This window comes from Cervus elaphus, chromosome 9, assembly GCF_910594005.1.
Source record: "Cervus elaphus chromosome 9, mCerEla1.1, whole genome shotgun sequence".
Taxonomy (NCBI): domain Eukaryota; kingdom Metazoa; phylum Chordata; class Mammalia; order Artiodactyla; family Cervidae; genus Cervus; species Cervus elaphus.
In genome coordinates this window covers 33852436-33863499 of record NC_057823.1, presented here as the reverse complement: position 1 = coordinate 33863499, position 11064 = coordinate 33852436, and positions in this window count along the sequence as shown.

Genomic DNA, 11064 nt, shown 5'->3' with positions numbered 1-11064 from the left:
GAGAAAGATAATAGGAAAGTTAAATCTAGAGATTTAGTAGGTTTGAAGTGCATGTGAGACATCCATTTTAAAGATCAAACTGGCATGTAGAAATAGAACTTGAATCTTAGCAGAGCGACTAATCTAAAGTGAGATTTTCAAGATATCGAGCTTTGTGTGATAGCTGAGAATAAGGAAAGAAAATTACACACAGGGAAAATATCTAAAGGATTTAAGAGAAAGAGAAGGGAGAGCGTCTGTTAAAGATACTGAATTAAGTCTTTAGTCATTGAAAAAAACAACAACTTTAATCTATGTAACAGAGAGGATGGCAGAGGATAAGATGGTTAAATAGTATCCCCAACTCAATGGACAGGAATCTGAGAAAACTCTGGGAGATAGTGAAAGATAGGAAAGCATCACATGCTGCAGTCCATGGGGTTGCAAAGAGTCTGACACAACTTAGAGACTAAACAATAACAACAACTATCTTCTCAGTAGCGAAATGCTTTGAAAACATGCAAAGAATTGTTTAAATTTACCACTCTCACAGAATTCTTTGTCCGTGAAACTCTCTCTACAAGAAAAAGGCAAGAATAGAAATAATAGCCATAGATTAAAATTCTGTTATGGTAAATAGGAGCTCTGCAAAATTACTGGTAAAGCTGATCATAGATCCAGCTCTCCTTATTTTCCCTCTAGAGCATTATTTAGTGAAGTGACTACATCTGTTGACACAATGTGCGTCTGTCCCTCCTTGGGAGTGAATAGAAACCAAATCAATTCACACTGTTGCCTTAATGGCTCTAAAATTATAATTGCTATTTAATCACTATTAAATTGGACTTGGCCTTGATTTCTTGGCAAGTTTTATTTCATTGGAAATTAGCTAATTTTTTTTCTTTTTTTATTACCTTCTATCAAACATCTCTTTCTAAAATGAAAATATGCAAATTATCATTTTTAAAAATAAAAGTATGACTACAGTGTGAGGAGAGTAACATTATAGTTAAGCACCCTTTCTCATTTAACTGAAAGAATGCTACCATTCAGCATCATAAACATCTAAGACAAGTGCAATAGTAATGAAAATCTTTTCCAAGTACAAATTCCCTTTTGCATGGCAAATCAACTTCACTAATATGTAATATGTAAGTTATGACAGAAATATATCTCACATTTGTACTTAAATTATATACAATTTCTGCTTTAAAAAACACATACATTGCTACTAGCTTTCTCGGTAACCACATTCTTACAGCCAGCATAGAGAAAGATTGCACTGTGCTGTACTGTACACAAGAGAAGGCTCTACACATGGACATCACCAGATGGTCAACACCCAAATCAGATTGCTTATATTCTTTGCAGCCAAAGATGGAGAAGAAGCACTATACAGTCAGCAAAAACAAGATCGGGAGCTGACTGTGGCTCAGATCATGAACTCCTTACTGCCAAATTCAGACTTAAGTTGAAGAAAGTACGGAAAACCACTAGACCATTCAGGTATGACGTAAATCAAATCCCTTATGACTATACAGTGGAAGTGAGAAATAGATTTAAGGGACTAGATCTGATAGAGAGCCTGATGAACTAGGGACGGAGGTTCGTGACATTGTACAGGAGACAGGGATCAAGACCATCCCATGGAAAAGAAATGCAAAAAGGCAAAATGATTATCTGAGGAGGACTTACAAATAGCTGTGAAAAGAAGAGAATTGAAAAGCAAAGGAGAAAAGGAAAGATATTCCCATTTGAATGCAGACTTCCAAAGAATAGCCAGGAGAGATAAGAAAGCCTTCCTCAGTGATCAATGCAAAGAAATAGAGGAAAACAACAGAATGGAAAGACTAGAGATCTCTTCAAGAAAATTGGTGATATCAAGGGAAGATTTCATGCAAAGATGGGTTCGATAGAGGACAGAAATGGTATGGACCTAACAGAAGCAGAAGATACTAAGAAGAGGTGGCAAGAATACACAGAAGAACTGTACAAAAAAGATCTTAAAGGCCCAGACAATCACAATGGTGTGATCACTCACCTAGAGCCAGACATCCGGGAATGTGAAGTCAAGTGGGCCTTAGAAAGCATCACTATGAACAAAGCTAGTGAAGGTGATGGAATTCCAGTTGAGCTATTTCAAATCCTAAAAGATGATGTTGAGAAAGTGTTGTACTAAACATGCCAGCAAATTTGGAAAACTCAGCAGTGGCCACAGGACTGGAAAAGGTCAGTTTTCATTCCAATCCCTAAGAAAGGCAATCCCAAAGAATGCTCAAACTATCACACAATTTCACTCATCTCACATGCTAGTAAAGTACTGCTCAAAATTCTCCATGTCAGGCTTCAGCAATACATGAACCATGAACTTCCAGATGTTCAAGTTGGTTTTAGAAAAGGCAGAGGAACCAGAGATCAAATTGCCAACATCTGCTGGAACATTGAAAAAGCAAGAAAGTTCCGGAAAAAAACATCTATTTCTGCTTTATTGACTATGCCAAAGCCTTTGACTGTGTGGATCACAATAAACTGTGGACAATTCTTCAAGAGATGGGAATACCAGACCACCTGACCTGCCTCTTGAGAAACCTGTATGCAGGTCAGAAAGCAACAGTTAGAACTGAACATCGACCAACAGACTGGTTCCAAATAGGAAAAGGAGTATGTCAAGGCTGTATATTGTCACCCTGCTTATTTAACTTATATGCAGAGTACATCAGGAGAAATGCTGGGCTCGAAGAAGCACAAGTTGGAATCAAGATTGCCAGGAGAAATATCAATACCTCAGTTATGCAGATGACACCACCCTTATGGCAGAAAGTGAAGAGGAACTAAAGAGCCTCGTGATGAAAGTGAAAGAGGAGAGTGAAAAAGTTGGCTGAAAGCTCAACATTCAGAAAACTAAGATCATGGCATCTGGTCCCATCATTTCATGGGAAATAGATGGGGAGACAGTGGAAACAGTGTCAGACTTTCTTTTTGGGGGCTCCAAAATCACTGCAGATGGAGACTGCAGCTATGAAATTAAAAGGTGCTTACCCTGTGGAAGGAAAGTTATGACAAACCTAGATAGCATATTAAAAAGCAGAGATATCACTTTGCCAACAAAGGTCCGTCTAGTCAAGGCTATGGTTTTTCCAGTGGTCATGTATGGATGTGAGAGTTGGACTGTGAAGAAAGCTGAGTGCCAAAAAAATTGATGCTTTTGAACTGTGGTGTTGGAGAAGACTCTTGAGAGTCCCTTGGACTGCAAAGAGATTCAACCAGTCCCTCCTAAAGGAGATCAGGCCTTGGTGTTTGTTGGAAGGACTGATGCTGAAACTGAAACTCCAGTACTTTGGCCACCTGATGCAAAGTGTTTACTCATTGGAAAAGACCCTGATGCTGGGAGGCATTGGGGGCAGGAGGAGAAGGGGACGACAGAGGATGAGATGGTTGGATGGCATCACCAACTCGATGGACATGAGTTTGAGTAAACTCCAGGAGTTGGTGGTGGATAGGGAGGCCTGGCGTGCTGTGGTTCATGAGGTCACAAAGAGTTGGACATGACTGAGCAACTGAACTGAACTGAACTGAACTGACTGTACTATGCTAAATCACTTCAGTCATGTCCAACTCTTTGCAACCCCATGAACTGTAGCCTGCCAGGCTCCTCTGTCCATGGGATTCCCCAGGCAAGACTACTGGAGTGGATTGCCATTCCCTTCTCCGGGGATCTTCCCAACCCAGGGATCAAACCTGTGTCTCTTATGGTCTCCTGCACTGGCAGGTGGGTTCTTTACTGCTAGCACCACCTGGGAAGCCTAATAAGAGAAAAGAAAAATTGTGGTTTGATTGTGGTTTTCTGATACCTATTTAGGAGTAGTGAATCACACACATGTGTTCATTTATTTTAGAATTAAGAGAGTTTTTTAATGGCATTAAGCCATAAAGAATTAAACTGTAATCTTGACTCAATCATTCTAACTTCTAGCCCTCAGTTTTCTCAACTATAAAATGACTTACTCTAAAATAATTTTGAAAACCTTTCTAGATCTAATATTTCAGTATGACATAGCAATATCATGTCCTATTATGGGAGAAGTTTTAGACCAAATTTGCAATAGGACACAAGACTACTTCCAAATGAACCAACCGACAAAGTAAAAACAGAAGTCTACTATGAGAAATCTATGGACAGAGGATACTGGCGGGCTACAGTCCACAAGGTTGCAAAAAGATGGATATGACGGATCCACTAAACACACAGACACACACACACACACACACACACACGCAAGAGCAACATGATGCCAAATCACAACCAACCCACGCAGCAAGATTGCTGTACCCAAGCTTCCCTGAGGTAGGCAGAAGAGAGCTGAACCACTCACACTTAATTCTTCAGTTTCAATAATCATTATATGTATTGGTTGACAAGACTTGTACCAGAACAAGTATTTGTCAATCAAGGAATATTTTAAAGCACACTTTCCTAATTATAAAAGGTAAAGGAGCATTTTACTTTCTTTTCTATAACCCAAGACAATTAAAAGAAATGTTATAATTTTCTTTCCACTATGAACATTTTGGATTTTTTTCACACCAAAACTATACCGACAGTTGTGGTTTAAAAGTTTTGGTATGTCTCTAGGCAAAATACTCTCTGACATAAATCACAGCAAGATCCTCTATGACCCACCTCCCAGAATATTGGAAATAAAAGCAAAAATAAACAAATGGGACCTAATGAAACTTAAAAGCTTTTGCACAACAAAGGAAACTATAAGCAAGGTGAAAAGACAGCCCTCAGAATGGGAGAAAATGATAGCAAATGAAGAAACAGACAAAGGATTAATCTCAAAATTATACAAGCAACTCCTGCAGCTCAATTCCAGAAAAATAAATGACCCAATCAAAAAATGGGCCAAAGAACTAAACAGACATTTCTCCAAAGAAGACATACAGATGGCTAACAAACACATGAAAAGATGCTCAACATCACTCATTATCAGAGAAATGCAAATCAAAACCTCAATGAGGTACCACTACACGCCAGTCAGAATGGCTGCTATCCAAAAGTTTACAAGAAATAAATGCTGGAGAGGGTGTGGAGAAAAGGGAACCCTCTTACACTGTTGGTGGGAATGCAAACTAGTACAGCCACTATGGAGAACAGTGTGGAGATTGCTTAAAAAACTGGAAATAGAACTGCCATATGACCCAGCAATCCCACTTCTGGGCATACATACCAAGGAAACCAGATCTGAAAGAGACACGTGCACCCCAATGTTCATCGCAGCACTGTTTATAATAGCCAGGACATGGAAGCAACCTAGATGCCCATCAACAGACGAATGGATAAGAAAGCTGTGGTACATATACACAATGGAATATTACTCAGCCATCAAAAAGAGTACATTTGAATCAGTTCTAATGAGGTGGATGAAACTGGAGCCCATTATACAGAGTGAAGTAAGCCAGAAAGAAAAACACCAATACAGTATACTAACACATATATATGGAATTTAGAAAGATGGTAATGATAACCCTATATGCAAGACAGAAAAAGAGACACAGATGTATAGAACAGACTTTTGGGCTCAATGGGAGAAGGCGAGGGTGGGATGATCTGAGAGAACAGCATCGAAACATGTATATTATCAAGTGTGAAACAGATCGCCAGTCCAGTTTGGATGCATGAGACAAGTGCTTGGGGCTGGTTCACTGGGATGACCCAGAGGGATGGGATGGGGAGGGAGGTGGGAGTGGGGTTCAGGATGGGGAACACATGTAAATCCATGGCTGATTCATGTCAATGTATGGCAAAAACCACTACAATATTGTAAAGTAATTAGCCTCCAACTAATAAAAATAATTGGGAAAAAAATAAATAAATAAGAGTTTTGAAAAAAAAAAAAAAATAAGAGTTTTGGTATGTCTCCCACGAGGAGACTGGAGTTCTGCTAATAAAACTTTCCTTCCAGGTCACTGACACATTCAACTGAAGCACTTGGGATATAATTCTATATTTAACAAACAGAAGAAGTTGAACTAAAATAAACATATTGAGAAGTACTAGATGCTAAATTATTCGCCCAGGTTCTGTAGCTAGAAAACTGGAATTAGCTCGTGCCCTGGTCACTGACACATTAAAGTTTTAATATAAAAATTCTGCTTATGATTTTGCCCTGATGACTTCTTGTCACTCATATGCCAAAAAAGGCCATATGGAAAAGCACACTAGGGCATGGGTGATAAGTAATTAACTATACCTCACTTAAAATCATTTTATCATACAAGGCAGAAACTCTGTCTCCCAATGACATTAACTTACTTAAAATGAATAATACATGGCAAGGAATGGATCCCTGAAGTTCGGAAAAAGGATTTGACTATCAGTGCATTATGCAGACGAGGTAAGAGCAGTTCTCCTTAAAGAGTTGAACTCCGAGTCCTAAATAGATGAGGCACAGAATAATTACACATAACTCCCAAAAGATCAAGGACATTAATTATGTTGCCTCATAAACACCTCAAAGATCAAGACTGCAGGAAGTGATTACAGCATTTGGCAATTGTCTCTAAATGTTCCTGGAAGGGATTTGATTAAATTATTATGATATTCTGCTCTTCTCATTTATGTATTTGGAAAAATATGCTGACTATAAAATGGGCTAATGGGAAGATGAAAATAAAGGATGGAATCATTTTCATTCCTCTCTGTTAAATAATTCCATCAATTTCTTAAGAATCTAATATACTATTTTATCATTAAATATCTAGTGTATTCATTTTTTTAAAAAATCAAGATTTTTTTAATGGGCAACTACTAAGCAAAATCAAACTGAATACTAATCTCAATTATAAGGTAACCTGTTATCTTTGAATACTGCATTGGCAAGTTTAAGCATATCTTAGACAATATTTTTAAGATTTCTGGAGTGAATATTTTATAATGCTTACTTTGGTGTTTTAATATATCTTAACAGTTTAGAAAATGCTACACTCAATATGCCAGAAAAGTTGGAAAACTCAGAAGTGGCCACAGGACTGGAAAAGGTCAATTTTCATTCCAATTCCAAAGAAAGGCAATGCTCAAACTACCACACAATTGCATTCATCTCACATGCTAGCAAAGTAATGCTCGAAATTCTACAAGTCAGGCTTCAATAGTACATGACCCATGAACATCCAGATGTTCAAGCTAGATTTAGAAAAGGCAGAGAAACCAGAGATTAAATTGCCAACATCTGCTAGATCATAGAAAAAGCAAGAGAGTTCCAGAAAAACATCTATTTCTGCTTTATTGACTATGCCAAAGCCTATGACCATGTGCATCACAATAAACTGTGGAAAATTCTTCAAGACATGGGAATACCAGACCACCTGACCTGCCTCCTGAGAAATCTGTATGAAGCAACGGTCAGAACTGGACATGGAACAACAGACTGGTTCCAAATTGGGAAAGGAGTATGTCAAGGCTGTATATTGTCACCGTGCTTATTTTACTTATATGAAGAGTACATCATGAGAAACCCTAGGTTGAATGAAGCACAAGCTGGAAGCAAGATTGCCGGGAGAAATATCAATAACCTCAGATATGCAGATGACACCACCCTTATGGCAGAAAGTGAAGAGGAACTAAAGAGCCTCTTGATGAAAGTGAAAGAAGAGAGTGAAAAAGTTGGTTTAAAGCTCAACATACAAAAAACTAAGATCATGACATCTAGTCCCATCACTTCATGGCAAATAGATGGGGAAACAATGAAAACAGTGGCTGACTTTATTTTTCTGGACTCCAAAATCACTGCAGATGGTGATTGCAGCCTTGAAATTAAAAGACGCTTACTACTTGGAAGGAAAGTTATGACAAACCTAGATAGCATATTAAAAAGCAGAGACATTACTTTGCCAACAAAGGTCTGTTTAGTCAAGGCCATGGTTTTTCCAGTGGTCATGTATGGATGTGAGAGTTGGACTGTGAAGAAAGCTGAGCACCAAAGAATGGATGCTTTTGAACTGTGGTGTTGGAGAAGACTCTCGAGAGTCTCTTGGACTGCAAGGAGGTCCAACAAGTTCATCCTAAAGGAAATCAGTCCTGAATATTCATTGGAAGGACTGAGGCTGAAGCTGAAACTCCAATAGCTTGGCCACCTTATGCAAAGAACTGACTCATTTGAAAAGACCCTGATGCTGGGAAACATTGAAGGCGGGAGGAGAAGGGGATGACAGAGGATGAGATGGTTGGATGGCATCACCGACTCAAGGGACATGAGTTTGAGTAAGCTCGGCGAGTTGGTGATGGTCAGGGAGGCCTGGGGTGCTGCAGTCCAATGGGCCGCAAAGAGTCAGACATGACTGAGCAACTGAATTGAACTGAACTGAACCATTCTTCCTAGCTATCTCCTTATCCTCATGAATAAGCTAAGCTCAATGCAGAAGTTCTCAGACAGGGGCTCTGTATCAACCTGGAGGAGTGGGATGGGGAGGGAGACAGGAGGAAGGTTCAAGAAGGAGGGAACATATGGCTGATGCATGTTGAGGTTTGACAGAAAACAAAATATTGTAAAGCAATTATCCTTCAATTAAAAAACAAATAAATAAAAGAAAACTAATTAAAAAAAATAGACTCACTCTCTCTGCTTCATACCATCCAATGTTTCAAGAACAGTTCAACCCAGTTGGTTATGGAATATACAAGTTAACAGTATAAAAATAGGATGAATTTATTACATTGCTTTGTCCTGAAGGTATGACACATGACAAAAGGCAGCCCATGACATTAGGCAGTGTAGAGCAAACCCAGATATGAGGTCTACAGAGAAGCTTATTAACATCACACAGCACCTAGTACCCAGGTTAATAGCTGTTAGTTCATCATCACTAGAAACTATCATCAGAAATTCTAATATTTACTTAGAAAACTTTTCTGTTTTCATTTCAAGGCAAAACAGAAAGAATGGTTGTGCTTTCCTATCATCAGTTATATTGTTTGAATGTAAAAATATTGACACACTGGTAGTTAACTCATTAAGCACCAATATGTAAAAAGAAAACTTATTATTAGAAAAAGATACATTTTGTGTGATCATATTTCCCCACTCTAAACTGATATTGTTTTTAGTAGAGACTGAGAAGTGACAAATGATAGTTATTTCTTTTTGAGTATCTGGACACATATCACATCCAACAATAATTCATTATGCCTGAGTTTTAGTACAATTATATAACTCATTTTCTTCTTTATTGGAAAAAAATTATAGAATAAGGCTTTAGTCAAACAAATAAACTGTCTTGGGGTTAGGTAAACAATTTCCACTTTAAATTGTATCAGCAAAAGGTCTGAAAATGTCTTATTCTTATAACCTCAGTTTTACAGATATCTATACAGATAGATATTGTATCTTCTCTCTTTAGAGACAGTTATCCTCCATTTCAGGCTTCCCTGGTGACTCAGATGGTAAAGAATCTGCCTGCAATGTGGGAGACCTGGGTTCAATCCCTGGGTTGTTAAGACCCCTGAAGAAGGCATGACAACCCACTCCAATGTTCTTGCCTGGAGAATTCTATGGAAAGAGAAGCCTGGTGGGCTATAGTCCATGGGGTCACAAAGAGTCAGACATAACTGAGTGACTAAGCACAGCACAGCACATCCTCCGTCTCAGGTAAAATACAAGATATTCTCCTTTCTCTGTACAAAAAGCTTCTCAAGTGTATCTCTATGAAGCTTCCCTGATGACTCAAATGGTAAAGAATCTGCCTGCAATGTGGGAGACCTGGGTTCAAATCTTGGATTGGTAAGATCTTCTGAAGGAGGGCATGGCAACCACTCCAGTATTCTTGCCTGGAGAATCCCCATGGACAGAGGAACCTGGCGGGCTACAGTTCATGGGGTTGCAAAGAGTCAGACGAGACTGAGTGAATAAACATAGCATAGCACAACAAAGGTAAGGTCAGTCTGGTATCTTACCAGCAGAGGGTTACTCTAAAGAAATTAATCTCAAAGAGATTAATCTCAAATATCAGTGGCTAAAACTCCCCTAGAGAGCTGGTTACAAGGACAGTTTTCTGGGTTTTACCCCGAGAGATTCTAATTCAGTAGATGTGGGGTTGGATTCAGGAATTTGGTTTTAATCTGTCCTTCAAGTTGCTGATTATTTTGGGGGCACACTGTGAGAAATATTTTTATTAAAAGCTGGAAACACCTGGGTAACTCATACATTACCAATCTATTTATATTATCCACATAATTGTGTTGGTTAAGACTTGTTGACGTATACTAAAATTATGAAAAACTTTTGTAGAAAGCATGGTAACCTATTCAATGTTTTCAGGCTTCAGTTTTCTTGTTTCTCTCTCATCCCTTGTGTGTGTGTGTGTGTGTGTGTACACACACTATTTGTTCATTTATTTATTGTTCTATTAAACACTTTTTAACTTTAATTTTAACTTTCAAAATTATTAGTAAGGAGCTTTGTGCTTTAAGAGGAACATCTGGTTTTGTGAGGTGTTTGAGTATAGCTAACTTCCTATTAACTCCAATTAAAGTGACCCAGTAAGTACAATATAAAATGTAAAAATAAGCATTGGAATGTAGGAAAAAGCACACTTATCAAATCTGAAAACTTCAAAAAGCCACTGTTACATGGTGGGAAGATGGAAATAGGCCAAGAATTGTATGTCCAAAACATGACAATTTAAGTGAAATGAATAAATTCATGGAAACAGAATTTACAAAGATTGGCTTGAGAAAAAATAGAAATTCTGAATTGTCCTATGTTTATTAAATAATTGTATGTATAATGAAACATTTTTAAACAAAAAAAGCTTCTGGCACAAAAGACATTACCAATTAACTAAGAAATATTTTAAGAAGGGATCAAATATATTTTAGTCAATCATTTTCAGAATAGAAAATGAGACCACTTGAATTCACAATACTAGCATAACTTTGATAGCAATCACTGAAAGTCCCATTAAGAAATGAAATTTGTAGGCAAATCTCTCCCAAGAACATAGGTACAAACGTCTTAAACAGTGTATTAGTGAACTGATAAGATACAAAATGTGGGGAAAAGGACAATGCTGCATTTATTTCAGGAA